Source organism: Schistocerca americana, chromosome 5, assembly GCF_021461395.2.
Source record: "Schistocerca americana isolate TAMUIC-IGC-003095 chromosome 5, iqSchAmer2.1, whole genome shotgun sequence".
NCBI classification, from domain to species: Eukaryota; Metazoa; Arthropoda; class Insecta; order Orthoptera; family Acrididae; genus Schistocerca; species Schistocerca americana.
In genome coordinates this window covers 416,973,754-416,991,623 of record NC_060123.1, presented here as the reverse complement: position 1 = coordinate 416,991,623, position 17,870 = coordinate 416,973,754, and positions in this window count along the sequence as shown.

Here is a 17,870-nt window from a genome sequence, read left to right as displayed (position 1 = left end):
CTGGGAAAACACGGGAACGAGTAATCTCGTTGAGGACGTTCGCGAGGTGTGTGATCGCTGTGGGTGGGAGTTTTTTGACTAACTGGTTTGTGACACTGTCGTGCCCTGGCGCCTTTTTTGTAGGGAGGGACCTGATTACTCTTGCCACGTCCTCGGGGGCAAAAAGTATGGGTTCGTCCTCTGGGTCCTCCTCAGCATTGAGGAAGACGGTCAGTTGACGACTGACTACCTCTTCATGTTCTTCATCCTGAGGTTCTGCCGCTTTGAACTGCTTCTCAAAGGAGTCGGCGAGGGCGTTGGCCTTTCCAGCATGGCTGTAGACCAGTCCCCGCTCGCCATGCAGTGGCGGCATCCTAGCGCTTCGTTTTGTAAACTGTTTGGTCGCTTGCCATAGTGTATGATCGTCTACTTTGAGAGATGTGAGGCGGTTTTGCCATTGCTGGTTTCTGTGCTCATTGAGCGCTACCTTCAGCTCTCTCTGTAGACGATTGAGCAGCCTCCTGGTGGCCTGATTTCTGGTGATCTTCCACTCTTTTGCCACTCTGTTCTTGTGTCGAATTTGAGCTAGCAAGTGTTCTGGGAGCTGTATTTGCGGCGGTGGGCCCTCCCTTTGTGGAGGGGTGGCTTCTTCCGCTGCTTGCAAGATGGTGCCTGTTAGGTCTTGTAGCGCTTGTTCTACTGTTTCAGCAGTGGGTGGCGGAGCGCGAGCGATATCAGAGGCGACAGTTTCTTGGTATCGCTCCCAGTCTGTACGTTTGTACGACGTCTGGTACCGTGGGAGTGCTACCCATTCTCCCACATCGACCTCCAGAATCACTGGGTTGTGGTCGGAGGACATTCTGTTGATTGTCCTTGCGGCCACGAACCCTGCGATCCTCCTGGTGAGAGCTATGTCTAACACATCGGGCCTGCTTCCGTTTTTCGGAAAATGTGTTGGCTCGACTGGACCCCATGTTTCGAAGTGGTGGGCGCGCGCTAGTTGTTGCAGTTTGGCGCCTGCTCTGGAGGTTACTCTAGAATTCCAATCAGGATGTTTGGCATTGAAGTCTCCCCCTATTATGAGTTTGCCTTCAATTTGCCCTAGAGCAGCTATGTCTCCCTCATCTATCTGGTCGTGTGGGGGTCGGTAGACTGCAACAATTGTTAGGGGTCCAGTGGCAGTGGTTACTTCCACCGCCACTGCTTCGATTTTGTTGGTAGCTGGTAAGAATACCTGGTGGTGGGGGATCCCTCTTTTTACATATATGGCCACTCCTCCGCCTTGGGTTGGCCTGTCTTTACGGTAGCTAATGTAGTTGGGAACTGTCGCTTTTACTCCCGGTTTCAGGTGGGTTTCCCCCATCATGCATATGTCGATGGAGAACTCCTTCATGAGTTCTCGGAATTCGACCTCTTGATTAACAATGCCGTCTGCGTTAAAGACGCACATTGTCAGGCCTTGAATATTTGGTCGTCTATTCATGATGGGGTGTAGATACTACTGAGGAAGTCGCAGAGGGGAGCGACTGCTGGACTGTTGCCTGAAGGGCGACGAGGATCTGTGTGTTCTGCTTCTGGGCTTCCCTGAATTCCTTCATCATTTCCATGACGAGGTTCATGGTCTGCACCATTACGCCTAACAACTGATCCATGGGGGGAGAGTGTGTGTGGGGTTCCCTGGGCCTTCCTCCGTCATGGTGGACCTGGTCGTTGTTGCTGTGTGTTTCCCGGTGTTGTTCTCGTGATAGTGTCTGGTGTTGTGGTGGTTGGGCTATGCTTTCATGGTTCCTCGGTGGAGAAACCACTTCCGCATAAGTCGCCCTCGGTGTGTCCGGCCTTGGTTTTACCCAGGCCTTGTCCGTGTGTGTTGCCATGGTTTGTTTTCTTGTGTGTCTCTGTGGGTTTATGGTGTTTTGTTTGTGTGTGTGGGGGGCGGCCTTTGCGCCCTTTGCCTGTTGTGTGTGTCGTTTGTGGACCTCACAACCCTGGTATCCCGCCGTGTGGTTTTTGCCACACAGCGCGCACCTTATTTGTGGGTCCGTGTGGTGAAGTGTGCATGTTCTCGTGTCGTGGGCCTCGGCGCACTTCCTGCACCTTACTGGCATGGTGCAGTAGGCGGCGATGTGGTTAAGGCCCTGACACCTGAAGCACTGCACCGTCTTGTTCTTACGGCGCAGCGGTTCGGTGGTGACAGGCACTGCCAGAACCATCTTTATCTCCCTTTTGTTCTGGGGGATGTCCGGGAGTGTGGCCTGGTAAAGTGGCCACTTACTGTTTATGTTGCCCATCTGTTGGACCCCCTTGACGACGTACCCCTGGGCAGTCAAATCTGTTTTGATTGCCTGGGGGGACACTCGTCTTGGGAGGTCTCGTATCACGATGTTTCTGTTCCTTGTTTTTGTTGTGGGGAACGTGTAGTGTGGTATGTTTTTATTTGTGAAAAGTGTTTTGACTGTTGTGTAGTGTTCTAGTGTGTGCAGTGTGATTTTTATTTTGTCTCCACCAGCAGGTTTTGCCTGGAAACTGCCTCCCCCGATTTCTGCCTTCAACAGCTCGAAGAGCTCCTCATAGCTGTGGGGAAACTCAGCAACCTCGTCTATGTGGGGTTTCCATGTAAGACGAGAGTCCAAGGTTACGCCAAGGTACTTGGCGGTTCTGCGCCAGGGGAGTTGGGTTCCGTTTAGGTGAAGGTGGAGGGGGGGCCGTTGAGGAGGTTCGCGCCTTCCGAGCCTACGGGTGATCAGCATCGCCTGCGTCTTTTCAGAATTGATGGTGATTCGCCAGCGACGGGCCCAAGTTTCTGTGTCGTCTAAAACCCTTTGTAGCCTACGGGTGACCAGATCCTTGTTCGCGTTTCTTGTGTAGAAGGCTGTATCGTCAGCGTACTGTGCAGTGTGCACCAGGGGGGCCGTTGGTGTGTCCGCAGTGTACAGACTGTACAAAACGGGCCCCAGGACCGATCCCTGTGGCACCCCAGCACGAATACGCCTTCTGGTGGAGGTGGACGTTTCTACTTTGACAGAGAAAGTTCTGTTCGAGAGATAGCTTTTAATCTGTTTAACTATACTCCCGGGGAACCCTTGGGTGTACAACTTGTAGAGTAGCCCTCTATGCCATACTGAGTCAAAGGCCTTGGCTACGTCAAGTAGCACTATCCCGCAGTAGCCTCTGTGGTTGAAGCCCTCAGTGGCTGCTTCAACCACTCTCATGATCTGTTGTGGGGCAGAGTGGTTCTGCCGGAATCCGAATTGGAAATCCGGCAGAATTTGCTCTCTGGTGATGTGTTCTTGTATAGGTCTTAGCAGGAGGCGCTCGTAGATCTTGCTGAGAGTTGGCAAGAGGCTAATCGGCCTGTAGTGCTGCGGGAACAGAGGGTCTTTCCCTGGTTTGTGTATTGCGACCACTTCCGCGTGTTTCCAGCAAGCTGGGAACTCGCGGGTACGAGTAATCTCGTTGAAGACGTTCGCGAGGTGTTCGATCGCCGTGGGTGGGAGGTTTTTGACCAACTGGTTGGTGACATTGTCATGTCCTGGCGCCTTTTTGGAGGGGAGGTACCTAATTACTTTTGCCACGTCTTCGGGGGCAAAAACTGTGGGTTCGTCTTCTGGGTCCTCCTCAGCATTGAGGAAGACAGCCAGTTGACGACGGACCACTCTTTCATGATCATCATCCTGGGGTTCAGCCGCTTGGAACTGCTTCTCGAAAGTGTCGGCGAGGGCGTTGGCCTTTTCAGCATGGCTGTAGGCCATACCCCGCTCGCCATGCAGTGGCGGCATCCTAGCGCGTCTTCTTGTGAATTGTTTGGTTGCTTGCCAAAGTGTGTGATCGTCTACTTTGAGGGCTGAGAGGCGGTTTTGCCATTGCTGGTTTCTGTGCTCATTGAGCGCTACCTTCAGTTCTCTCTGTAGACGATTGAGCAGCCTCCTTGTGGCCTGGTTTCTGGTTATCTTCCACTCTTTTGCCACTCTGTTCTTATGTCGAATTTGAGCTAGCAAGTGTTCCGGGAGCTGTATTTGCGGCGGCGGGCCATCCCTTTGTGGAGGGGTGGCTTCTTCCGCTGCCTGCAAGATGGTGCCTGTTAGGTCTTGTAGCGCTTGTTCTACTGTTTCGGCAGTAGGTGGCGGGGCGCGAGCGATATCAGAGGCGACAGTTTCTCGATATCGCTCCCAGTTTGTACGTTTGTAAGACGTCTGGTACCGTGGGAGTGCTACCCATTCTCCCACGTCGACCTCTAGGATCACTGGGTTGTGGTCGGAGGACATTCTGTTGATCGTCCTCGCGGTCACAAACCCCGTAATCCTCCTAGTGAGAGCTATGTCCAACACGTCGGGCCTGCTTCCATTTTTTGGAAAATGTGTGGGCTCGACTGGACCCCAGGTTTCGAAGTGGTGGTTGCGCGCTAGTTGTTGCAATCTGACGCCTGCTCTGGAGGTTACTCTAGAATTCCAATCAGGATGTTTGGCATTGAAGTCGCCCCCTATTATGAGTTTGCCTTCAATTTGCCCTAGAGTAGCTATGTCTCCCTCATCTATCTGGTCTTGTGGGGGTCGGTAGATTGCAACGATAGTTAGGGGTCCAGTGGCGGTGGCTACTTCCACCGCCACTGCTTCGATTTTATTGGTAGCTGGTAAGAATACCTGGTGGTGGGGGATCCCTCTTTTTATGTATATGGCCACTCCTCCGCCTTGGGTTGGCCTGTCTTTGCGATAGCTAACATAGTTGGGGACTGTCGCTTTTATTCCCGGTTTTAAGTGGGTTTCCCCCATCATGCATATGTCGATGGAGAACTCCTTCATGAGTTCTCTGAACTCGACCTCTTGGTTAACAATGCCGTCTGCGTTGAAGACGCACATTGTCAGGCCATGGATGTTTGGTCGTCTATCCATGATGGGGTTTTGAAACTACTGAGGAAGTCGCAGAGGGGAGCGACTGCTGGACTGTTGCCTGGAGGGCAACGAGGATCTGTGTGTTCTGCTTCTGGGCTTCCCTGAATTCCTTCATCATTTCCATGACGAGGTTCATGGTCTGCACCATTACGCCTAACAACTGATCCATGGGGGGGGAGTGTGTGTGTGGTTCCCTAGAGCTTCCTCCGTCGTGGTGGACCTGGCCGTTGGTGCTGTGTATATCCCGGTGTTGTTCTCTTTGTTGTGTCTGGTGTTGTGGTGATTGGGCCACGCTTTCATGGTTCCTCGGGGGAGAAACCACTTCCGCATATGTCGCCCTCGGTGTGTCCGGCCTTGGTTTTACCCAGGCCTTGTCTGTGTGTGTTGTTGTATTTTGTTTTCTTGTGTGAGTGGTTGGGTTTGTGGTGTTCTGTCTGCGTGTGTGGGGGGCGGCCTTTGCGCCCTTTGCCTGCTGTGAGTGTCTTTTGTGGACCTCACAACCTTGGTAACCCGCTGTGTGGTTTTTGCCACACAGCGCGCACCTTATTTGTGGGTCCGTGTGCTGGAGTGTGCATGTCCTGGTGTCGTGGGCCTCGGCGCACTTCCTGCATCTCACTGGCATGTTGCAGTGCGCAGCGATGTGGTTCAGGCCCTGACACCTGAAGCACTGCACCGTCTTGTTTTTACGGCGCAGCGGCTCCGTGGTGACAGGGACTGCCAGGACCATCGTGATCTCCCTCTTGTTTTGTGGTATGTCTGGGAGTGTTACCTGGTACAGCGGCCACTTACTGTTTATGCTGCCCATTTGCTGTACTACCTTGACGACATACCCCCGGGCAGTCAGGTCTGTTTTGATTGCCTGGGGGGATACTCGTCTTGGTAGGTCTCTGATAACTATGTTTCTGTTTCGTGTCTTTGTTGTTGGGAAGGTGTAGTGAGGTATGCTTCTTGTGTTGAACAGTGCTTTGACTGTGTTGTAGTGTTCGAGTGTGTGTACTGTGATTTTAATTTTGTCTCCACCGGCGGGTTTTGCCTGGAAACTGCCTCCCCCGATTTCTGTCTTGAGCAACTCAAAGAGCTCCTCGTAGTTTTGAGGAAACTCTGCGACAATCGGGGGGAGGTGGTGGGCGACTTGATTCTGTGTTTGCGTTGTGTTTTCTGTTAACGCTGGCTCCTCAGCAATCACCTGGAATCTGTTTGGGGTGGGTTCCACTCCCCGGGCTGGCGGAAGCCTCGGCTGGCGAAACGTTTTCTTCGCCAGCACGAAACCATCCGAATCCTGCCCAGTTACATGGTTCCCTTCCAGTTCCGGTGTTTCCTGGTCCCCTCCCAGAACGACGACAGGTGCTGTCGGGGGCGCAGGCTCCTCGGAGGGTGTGGACGTGGTTAGGGTGGGGGTGGTGGATTGCTTCTTCCCCTTGGAGTGCTTCTCCTTCCTATCCTTCCTTACACGCCGCTGCTTTGTTGTGGTGGACTTGTGTGGGGGGGATTTAAGGTATTTGGAACGGGTGGAGGACTGAGACGAGGGGGTGGGTTTGGGGAGGATTTTGGTCGGCAGACGGGGCATCTGCTTGCCATTCTTCATGGACGTAAGGTACTCGGGAAGTGTGCCGGTGGCGTGGGCAAGCAGGAGCGGAGTTAGGACGAGGTTAGGAGGGGTAGGATTGCAAGTACTGACAATGTATGAGGATGTTGGTGTTTTGTGTAGGGTGGCGTTACTTGCTGTGTTATTTGCCACATCCGGTGCGGTGAGGGGGGGCGCTGCCAGGGGGGTGCCAGTTACAGCCGTCGTTGACACCGTTAGGTAGCCCGGCTGCATTGCTGGCCCTACTACTATAGTGGACGCGGAGGTCTGATCGGCGGCGGCGGAAACCTTCTCTGCGGTTCCGCGGCCGGCTCCCAGGTCCTGGCCCACATTTTCCCTAGCCTTGGGGGGGGCAGAGCCTGGCTCTGCGGCAGCTGGGGCGCTCGAGACGGCCGACGACGCGGCCCGCGGCAACAACAAGACGCGCTTTTTGTCGACAGCGGTTGACCGCTTCGACCCCAAAGCACCACTGGAGCTCGACATCCCGCAGTTGAAAGAGGAAACACGACAATTCTGCTGTCGGGCGTCTCCAAAAATATCCTGCCCGCCGTAAGACCTTACTGCAGACCTTGACTGGGTCCCGCCGATGCTTTAATAAAAGCAAAGCCGTGGATTCCCCTGGTGTTTCACCCGTACAAGCGGGGGCCTATGACTGACAGTGCGCGAGTCAGAGGAGCAAGCTCAACCCTTGACTGCCACTCAGCGAGTGTCGAGATGCTGTGTTGCGCGGTCCTATAAAGGCTCCTGGACCAGTGACTGATTCCGGGCGCCGACCAATCAGGTACCTGCGGAATCGGCCGCCGCGCCAGTGGTGGAGGGTTCGCGGCGCGGACCGGGCGTCGAGTCCCTGCCGGTTCCTAATACGTCTGTGGCCGCTACCGTCTTCGTGCCGGAGCGTTCTCTTCTAATTTTAGTTATTGCGGGATTCCAAGCTGTACTAAGTTGGAAACCAGTGTCTCGATTGATCAGGTTGCTGTTCAACCGAATTTCTACAGCCTCTTTGAAAACTGAATCCCAAAATCCTTTAGCGTCACACAGCTTCTTCGTACCCTCAAAGAGGAAGGTGTGTCCTTCGTTAAGGCTATGTTCCGCTACCGCCGATTTTTCTGTCTGACCAAGGCGTACATTTCTAATGTGTTCCGAGCGCCTCTGCGTGATGCAGCGCTGCGTTTGTCCGATGTATTTCGTACCACATTCACGTTCAATACTGTATACGCCCGGAGTCTGCAGTCCTAGGTGGTCTTTGACTGAGCCAAGTATGTCCTTAATTTTACTTGGGGCATGAAAAATTGTCTTGATGTTGTGTTTCTCCAGAATGCGGGCAATCTTGGCTGTTGGCGGTCCCGCGTATGGTAGAAATGCCAGGCATCTGGTCTCATCTTCTTCTTCTGGTGTGTCTACCTTCCTGCTCTTGTGTAGGGCGCGCGAGATTTGCGTCTCATTATAACCGTTGCTGCGGAAGGTCTTCCTTAGGTGTTGTAACTCTGCAGGTAGGCTGTCATTATCACAGATAGACTTGGCCCTGTGCACAAGTGTGTTAAGCACTGAGTTGCGTTGTGCTGGGTGGTGGCAACTCTGTGCATGAAGGTATAAATCCGTATGTGTCTTCTTCCTATACACAGCGTGACCCAAGGTGCCATCAGGGTGCCTCTTGATTAGAATGTCAAGGAAGGGCAAGCTTCCGTTTTCTTCCACCTCCATGGTGAATTGTATGTTGCTGTGTATGCTGTTGAGATGTCGCAGGAAGTCTTGCAGGTTCTCTCTGCCATGTGGCCACACGACAAAAGTGTCATCCACATATCTGTAGAAGGCTTTAGGTTTCAATGGGGCGGTGTCCAGGGCTATGTCTTCAAAGTGCTCCATGTAAAGATTAGCGATGCCTGGAGCTAAGGGGGACCCCATGGCTACACCATCCACTTGTTCATAAAATTTGCCTCCACACTTGAAGTAGGTGTTTGTTAACACATGCCGAAACAGCTTTATTGTGTCCTCACTAAAGCGTGTTTCGAGCAGCGCTAGGGAGTCTTCCAGCGGTACTCGTGTGAAGAGTGAGGTGACGTCAAAGCTGACAAGAAGATCTTCTTTATCCAGGCGAAAGCCTTGTAGTACCTTCACAAACTCCGCCGAGTTCTTGACATGGTGCTCACAGTGACCCACGATCGGTTTGAGCAGTTGTGCTAGGTACTTGGCTAAACCATATGTCGGTGAGTTGATGGTGCTCACTATGGGTCGCAATGGAACTCCGTCTTTGTGGATCTTAGGGAGCCCATATAGCCGTGGTGGTGCCGGTGCTCTGGGGTACAGCTTCCTGATGACGTCCTTTTCCAGTCCAGAGTCATTGAGCAAGGCGATGGTCTTGCGAGTCACGGAAGCTGTCGTGTCCTTGTCCAGTTGCTTGTAGGCAGTATCTTGTAGCAGTGAGTTTATCTTCTGCCAATAATCTTCTTTCCTCAGTATCACCGTGGCATTGCCTTTGTCAGCAGCTAGAACGACAGTGTCCTCATCCTCACGTAGGGCCTTAAGAGCCTTCCATTCAGCAGACGTTATGTTGTTCTTGGGCATTTTTGCCTTCTCCAGGACCCTGCACGTCTCTCTCCTAACTTCCTCAGCTGCCTCCGTAGGGAGGCCGCGCACGGCTTGCTCGATGCTGCTGATAATGTCTCGCTTAGGTAGTGTCCTGGGTACTGGAGCAAAATTAAGTCCTCTCGACAGCACTGATATTGTGGTCTCGTCCAGTTCTTTGCCTGCCAGATTGATGACAGTCTTGGCATTGGTTGTGTGGTCGGCATGTTGCCGGGCTCCAGACAGTCTGGTGAACTTGCCACATTGTTTTTCCGTGGCTTTTCTCTTGTGGATCTCACTGCTTGCATATGTGTTTCCGTCGATCCACTCCCATGTGTGTGGTGGGAGATAGGATGCCAATCGAAGGTGTTGAGTAAGCAGCATCCTTGCGTTCTTATCTAACTCCTGCCTGGTGACCCGTATGTGTTCGCGCACCAGGGCCGCACCGGCTCGTTGTAGTATGCGTCTGGATCTTGTCGTGCTCACAGGGTGTCGCAAGTTGGCAAATTTCGGCAACACTTCTTTATCTCGACACCGTTGTAAGAAGGCCAGTCTGCTAAGCAGCTTGCCCGTCTTGAGTCGTAGTGTCTGCAGCATCTGGTAGCTCCGATGGATATCCTCCCCGTAGAGGTATGTTAAATGTGATTTGAGACTTTCTCGGCGTATTCCATTCGTGAAATCTTCTCGGGTGATCAGCCGAGTAAAGGCGTCGTCTTCTCGCAACGTTTCGAAGGGTTTCGTACCCATCATCTTCAAGCGAAGTGTCGAGATGCTGCTCCTGCTCCTTTTCTGACTTCCTCACTTTGAGGAGGTTCAGGTGGAAGTTTGTGGCCTGTTGGCCTTTACTCCCCTGGGACTCTTGAATCTTCTTTCTTTACTAATAGGTTTTTCTCAACTGGCAAGGAATGCCGATGTCCTATTTCTTGACTTTGTCGATATGACGGCTTTTCTTCTTCTTCTTCTTACTTGAGGGCTCTCCCTCGGTTGGGATAGTGGATATGGTGTATCCAGCTCTCTCGTACTCTCCGTGGACCAGAGCGAAGATGACGTAGCGCATTTGCCACTCAGTGAATATCGGGAAGGAATTGATTAGTTCGTAATCCTCCCTAGAAAGACCAACGAGGCCTTCTGGGTACGCAACTGGTTGGTGTGGGGGTGAAGGTTTAGAAAGGTTAGGAGGAACGAAAGGATAAGGGTTGTCGTGGTGGGGATATGTACCTTCGCGAAGCGATGCAGCCAGCTTCTGCGTCATAGCGCTTGCGGGAAGCGGGAGGAATGGGACTTCTTCCAACCCTTCTTCTTGCGCTTCTGCTTCTGCGTCCGTCTTGGGCAGTGTTGCCTCCCCTTCGGCAGGCACGTCGGTCTGCGTGGCCACCGTCGCGAGCTTCTTCTCTCGTGGAGGAGTCGTCTGGCTGGCGGTGTCGACCGCTGTGGCGGAAGCTGCCTTGGCTGAGCGAAGCTCCTGCGTCAGCTCAGCAATCTGACGCCGAGCCTCGCCCAGTTCCGCCAGCATGGCCGCCCTCTCTTCCGCCATGGCGGATTTGAAGGCGGACATGGCTTCTTCTACGGCGTCGTTGAGGCGCCTGGTGATGACGTCTTCTGTGCGAGTGACCACCTCTTCGCGTGTGGTGGTCACTTGCTTCTGCGTCTTCTCTGGTCCGCGCCAATTTCTCCTGTACGCGCAGGAACGGGCGTTAGCCGCGTGTGCGCCACCGCAATTGGCGCAGGTGCAGGGGGCGTCCTTCGGCTTCTTGCAGTCGCGTGTGTCGTGTGCTTGCGCACACTTCAAGCACGCGACTGCTCCGCTGCATTGCTTGGCAACGTGGCCAAGCTTTTGGCAGCGAAAGCACTGCGGTGTAGACTTCTTCTTCTTCTTCCCGGCAGGTCCTGCTAACGTGAGCAGCAACTCCGCCAAGGCAGCAGCTTTGCGTCCACTTCCGCGTCCCGACATCACGATAAGCAACAGCGACAACGAACTAACGTGTACTCTCCGCGGCGTGAGCGGGAATGCCGGATCCAGACGCATACTACAACGAGCCGGTGCGGCCCTGGTGCGCGAACACATACGGGTCACCAGGCAGGAGTTAGATAAGAACGCAAGGATGCTGCTTACTCAACACCTTCGATTGGCATCCTATCTCCCACCACACACATGGGAGTGGATCGACGGAAACACATATGCAAGCAGTGAGATCCACAAGAGAAAAGCCACGGAAAAACAATGTGGCAAGTTCACCAGACTGTCTGGAGCCCGGCAACATGCCGACCACACAACCAATGCCAAGACTGTCATCAATCTGGCAGGCAAAGAACTGGACGAGACCACAATATCAGTGCTGTCGAGAGGACTTAATTTTGCTCCAGTACCCAGGACACTACCTAAGCGAGACATTATCAGCAGCATCGAGCAAGCCGTGCGCGGCCTCCCTACGGAGGCAGCTGAGGAAGTTAGGAGAGAGACGTGCAGGGTCCTGGAGAAGGCAAAAATGCCCAAGAACAACATAACGTCTGCTGAATGGAAGGCTCTTAAGGCCCTACGTGAGGATGAGGACACTGTCGTTCTAGCTGCTGACAAAGGCAATGCCACGGTGATACTGAGGAAAGAAGATTATTGGCAGAAGATAAACTCACTGCTACAAGATACTGCCTACAAGCAACTGGACAAGGACACGACAGCTTCCGTGACTCGCAAGACCATCGCCTTGCTCAATGACTCTGGACTGGAAAAGGACGTCATCAGGAAGCTGTACCCCAGAGCACCGGCACCACCACGGCTATATGGGCTCCCTAAGATCCACAAAGACGGAGTTCCATTGCGACCCATAGTGAGCACCATCAACTCACCGACATATGGTTTAGCCAAGTACCTAGCACAACTGCTCAAACCGATCGTGGGTCACTGTGAGCACCATGTCAAGAACTCGGCGGAGTTTGTGAAGGTACTACAAGGCTTTCGCCTGGATAAAGAAGATCTTCTTGTCAGCTTTGACGTCACCTCACTCTTCACACGAGTACCGCTGGAAGACTCCCTAGCGCTGCTCGAAACACGCTTTAGTGAGGACACAATAAAGCTGTTTCGGCATGTGTTAACAAACACCTACTTCAAGTGTGGAGGCAAATTTTATGAACAAGTGGATGGTGTAGCCATGGGGTCCCCCTTAGCTCCAGGCATCGCTAATCTTTACATGGAGCACTTTGAAGACATAGCCCTGGACACCGCCCCATTGAAACCTAAAGCCTTCTACAGATATGTGGATGACACTTTTGTCGTGTGGCCACATGGCAGAGAGAACCTGCAAGACTTCCTGCGACATCTCAACAGCATACACAGCAACATACAATTCACCATGGAGGTGGAAGAAAACGGAAGCTTGCCCTTCCTTGACATTCTAATCAAGAGGCACCCTGATGGCACCTTGGGTCACGCTGTGTATAGGAAGAAGACACATACGGATTTATACCTTCATGCACAGAGTTGCCACCACCCAGCACAACGCAACTCAGTGCTTAACACACTTGTGCACAGGGCCAAGTCTATCTGTGATAATGACAGCCTACCTGCAGAGTTACAACACCTAAGGAAGACCTTCCGCAGCAACGGTTATAATGAGACGCAAATCTCGCGCGCCCTACACAAGAGCAGGAAGGTAGACACACCAGAAGAAGAAGATGAGACCAGATGCCTGGCATTTCTACCATACGCGGGACCGCCAACAGCCAAGATTGCCCGCATTCTGGAGAAACACAACATCAAGACAATTTTTCATGCCCCAAGTAAAATTAAGGACATACTTGGCTCAGTCAAAGACCACCTAGGACTGCAGACTCCGGGCGTATACAGTATTGAATGTGAATGTGGTACGAAATACATCGGACAAACGCAGCGCTGCATCACGCAGAGGCGCTCGGAACACATTAGAAATGTACGCCTTGGTCAGACAGAAAAATCGGCGGTAGCGGAACATAGCCTTAACGAAGGACACACCTTCCTCTTTGAGGGTACGAAGAAGCTGTGTGACGCTAAAGGATTTTGGGATTCAGTTTTCAAAGAGGCTGTAGAAATTCGGTTGAACAGCAACCTGATCAATCGAGACACTGGTTTCCAACTTAGTACAGCTTGGAATCCCGCAATAACTAAAATTAGAAGAGAACGCTCCGGCACGAAGACGGTAGCGGCCACAGACGTATTAGGAACCGGCAGGGACTCGACGCCCGGTCCGCGCCGCGAACCCTCCACCACTGGCGCGGCGGCCGATTCCGCAGGTACCTGATTGGTCGGCGCCCGGAATCAGTCACTGGTCCAGGAGCCTTTATAGGACCGCGCAACACAGCATCTCGATACGCGTGCCCTGTCTGGGGATACGCGGCGAAGCAGCACCTGGACAAACTCCAGAGGCTGCAGAACCGCGCCCTCAGGAGGGCACTGCGTTTACCCCTTGGATTCCCTATCGACGATTTGCATGCCGCTGCGGAAATCCCACTACTGAGAGAGCGTTTTCAAGACCTGGCAAGGGCCTTCTATGAAGGTACTTCCAGGTCGGGAAATGCTCTCATCCACTCCCTAGGTCGGTATGACATGTCCCGCGATAAACACAATCGCCCCATGACGATCTTCGACGACTAAGTCGAAGAGAAAAATCCCAATACCCATTCCCAAATCCTACTCCTACCCAAAATGCTACAATTATCTCGCCAAACCTCAGGCAAGTACCAGACCCACACAGAACAAACATCACAAATCACAGACATCAAAAAAGTACAGAAATAATCACACACACAAGTACACAGGGGAGTAAAAGCCGAAAGGCTACAAACTCCCCCTCACACTTCCCCAAAGAGGGGAAAGTATTAGATGTAAGCAGCAGCAGCATCTCGACACTTCGCTTGAAGATGATGGGTACGAAACCCTTCGAAACGTTGCGAGAAGACGACGCCTTTACTCGGCTGATCACCCGAGAAGATTTCACGAATGGAATACGCCGAGAAAGTCTCAAATCACATTTAACATACCTCTACGGGGAGGATATCCATCGGAGCTACCAGATGCTGCAGACACTACGACTCAAGACGGGCAAGCTGCTTAGCAGACTGGCCTTCTTACAACGGTGTCGAGATAAAGAAGTGTTGCCGAAATTTGCCAACTTGCGACACCCTGTGAGCACGACAAGATCCAGACGCATACTACAACGAGCCGGTGCGGCCCTGGTGCGCGAACACATACGGGTCACCAGGCAGGAGTTAGATAAGAACGCAAGGATGCTGCTTACTCAACACCTTCGATTGGCATCCTATCTCCCACCACACACATGGGAGTGGATCGACTGAAACACATATGCAAGCAGTGAGATCCACAAGAGAAAAGCCACGGAAAAACAATGTGGCAAGTTCACCAGACTGTCTGGAGCCCGGCAACATGCCGACCACACAACCAATGCCAAGACTGTCATCAATCTGGCAGGCAAAGAACTGGACGAGACCACAATATCAGTGCTGTCGAGAGGACTTAATTTTGCTCGAGTACCCAGGACACTACCTAAGCGAGACATTATCAGCAGCATCGAGCAAGCCGTGCGCGGCCTCCCTACGGAGGCAGCTGAGGAAGTTAGGAGAGAGACGTGCAGGGTCCTGGAGAAGGCAAAAATGCCCAAGAACAACATAACGTCTGCTGAATGGAAGGCTCTTAAGGCCCTACGTGAGGATGAGGACACTGTCGTTCTAGCTGCTGACAAAGGCAATGCCACGGTGATACTGAGGAAAGAAGATTATTGGCAGAAGATAAACTCACTGCTACAAGATACTGCCTACAAGCAACTGGACAAGGACACGACAGCTTCCGTGACTCGCAAGACCATCGCCTTGCTCAATGACTCTGGACTGGAAAAGGACGTCATCAGGAAGCTGTACCCCAGAGCACCGGCACCACCACGGCTATATGGGCTCCCTAAGATCCACAAAGACGGAGTTCCATTGCGACCCATAGTGAGCACCATCAACTCACCGACATATGGTTTAGCCAAGTACCTAGCACAACTGCTCAAACCGATCGTGGGTCACTGTGAGCACCATGTCAAGAACTCGGCGGAGTTTGTGAAGGTACTACAAGGCTTTCGCCTGGATAAAGAAGATCTTCTTGTCAGCTTTGACGTCACCTCACTCTTCACACGAGTACCGCTGGAAGACTCCCTAGCGCTGCTCGAAACACGCTTTAGTGAGGACACAATAAAGCTGTTTCGGCATGTGTTAACAAACACCTACTTCAAGTGTGGAGGCAAATTTTATGAACAAGTGGATGGTGTAGCCATGGGGTCCCCCTTAGCTCCAGGCATCGCTAATCTTTACATGGAGCACTTTGAAGACATAGCCCTGGACACCGCCCCATTGAAACCTAAAGCCTTCTACAGATATGTGGATGACACTTTTGTCGTGTGGCCACATGGCAGAGAGAACCTGCAAGACTTCCTGCGACATCTCAACAGCATACACAGCAACATACAATTCACCATGGAGGTGGAAGAAAACGGAAGCTTGCCCTTCCTTGACATTCTAATCAAGAGGCACCCTGATGGCACCTTGGGTCACGCTGTGTATAGGAAGAAGACACATACGGATTTATACCTTCATGCACAGAGTTGCCACCACCCAGCACAACGCAACTCAGTGCTTAACACACTTGTGCACAGGGCCAAGTCTATCTGTGATAATGACAGCCTACCTGCAGAGTTACAACACCTAAGGAAGACCTTCCGCAGCAACGGTTATAATGAGACGCAAATCTCGCGCGCCCTACACAAGAGCAGGAAGGTAGACACACCAGAAGAAGAAGATGAGACCAGATGCCTGGCATTTCTACCATACGCGGGACCGCCAACAGCCAAGATTGCCCGCATTCTGGAGAAACACAACATCAAGACAATTTTTCATGCCCCAAGTAAAATTAAGGACATACTTGGCTCAGTCAAAGACCACCTAGGACTGCAGACTCCGGGCGTATACAGTATTGAATGTGAATGTGGTACGAAATACATCGGACAAACGCAGCGCTGCATCACGCAGAGGCGCTCGGAACACATTAGAAATGTACGCCTTGGTCAGACAGAAAAATCGGCGGTAGCGGAACATAGCCTTAACGAAGGACACACCTTCCTCTTTGAGGGTACGAAGAAGCTGTGTGACGCTAAAGGATTTTGGGATTCAGTTTTCAAAGAGGCTGTAGAAATTCGGTTGAACAGCAACCTGATCAATCGAGACACTGGTTTCCAACTTAGTACAGCTTGGAATCCCGCAATAACTAAAATTGGAAGAGAACGCTCCGGCACGAAGACGGTAGCGGCCACAGACGTATTAGGAACCGGCAGGGACTCGACGCCCGGTCCGCGCCGCGAACCCTCCACCACTGGCGCGGCGGCCGATTCCGCAGGTACCTGATTGGTCGGCGCCCGGAATCAGTCACTGGTCCAGGAGCCCTTATAGGACCGCGCAACACAGCATCTCGACACTTCGCTTGAAGATGATGGGTACGAAACCCTTCGAAACGTTGCGAGAAGACGACGCCTTTACTCGGCTGATCACCCGAGAAGATTTCACGAAATAAACGTGAGTCTACAGAAAACACAGTGACAAAACAGCTCGCTTAATATGAAACAAAACCTGATATGGAATCATGTATTCCAACCAATGTGACTGATACAAGGAAAAATCTAGAGGAATATGATGCAATTAAAAGAGTGCAATACAGACAAGAAGTATCAGAGTAAATGCAAAATAACGTGGCCGGTAGGTGCGTAATGGGCAGGGCACGTGTGGGGAGAGCAATAGTGGTGGGGGTTGAGGTAAGGAGCTGCTGTAAAAATGCCGAGCACTGGACAGGAAGTGCAGTACTAAACTGAAGTGTACACTCATATTTTTAATTTATATAAAGTGGAGACCCTCCACGCCTACAACTGTATGGTTACCATTCAAAGAGATTAGTGTCACCTCTGCTTTTGGTTACCATGTAAAAAAAACTTCGTTGAAAATGTAACAAAATCAGCGATTTATTTTCACCTGGCTTGTCAGCCATTTGTAACTTACATAGAAGCATCACAAGTGGCGAATTTTGAGTAAAACCTACGTTTCTCTTGAAGCCATGTTAAAATTTGCTTCTTTTGCAAACCACAGCGGAGTTTATACAGTATCACCTCACTAACATAGTGTACAGACGCAATTGCGAGAAAATTCTGACATAGCCGTTTATTAAGTTTATTAAGTGAGAAGCTGAGGAAAAGCAAGCCGGACGTTGTAGCCGAGTGGTTCTAGGCGCTTCAGTCCAGAACCGAGCTGCTGTTACGGCCGGAGGTTCAAATCCTGCCTCGTGCATGGATGTGTGTGATGTCCTTAGGTTAGTTAGGTTTAAATAGTTCTAAGTCTAGGGGACTGATGACCTCAGACGTTAAGTCCCATAGTGCTCAGAGCCATTTGAACCATTCTGAGGAAAAGCAAGTTCAATATCTTATGAAAAAGCACATCTTCGGCACAAAAATAAACATGTAATGTCTCCGCTTATTTTGTTCCAAAGCCCACTGCATTTATCCTTTCATCAGCTATCAATGGCCCTGAAAAATTACATTCTTTCATCAAAAAAGTCTGTAGTTAGTGGAATAACATGGTAGATAATTAAGTTTTGCGTAATAATCAAATGGCAAAATGCGCCATCATTTGCCAAAATGTCATTTCGATATCTCAATCTGTTCTTGAAATATGAAGAATCTTGTTGATATTTCATTCTGCCTTTATCGCTGAAGCACGCGATAGCAAATGAGTGTGATACATCAGATCCGTTTTCTTGAGATTGGTGACAGATAGAAACCTGCACACAAATC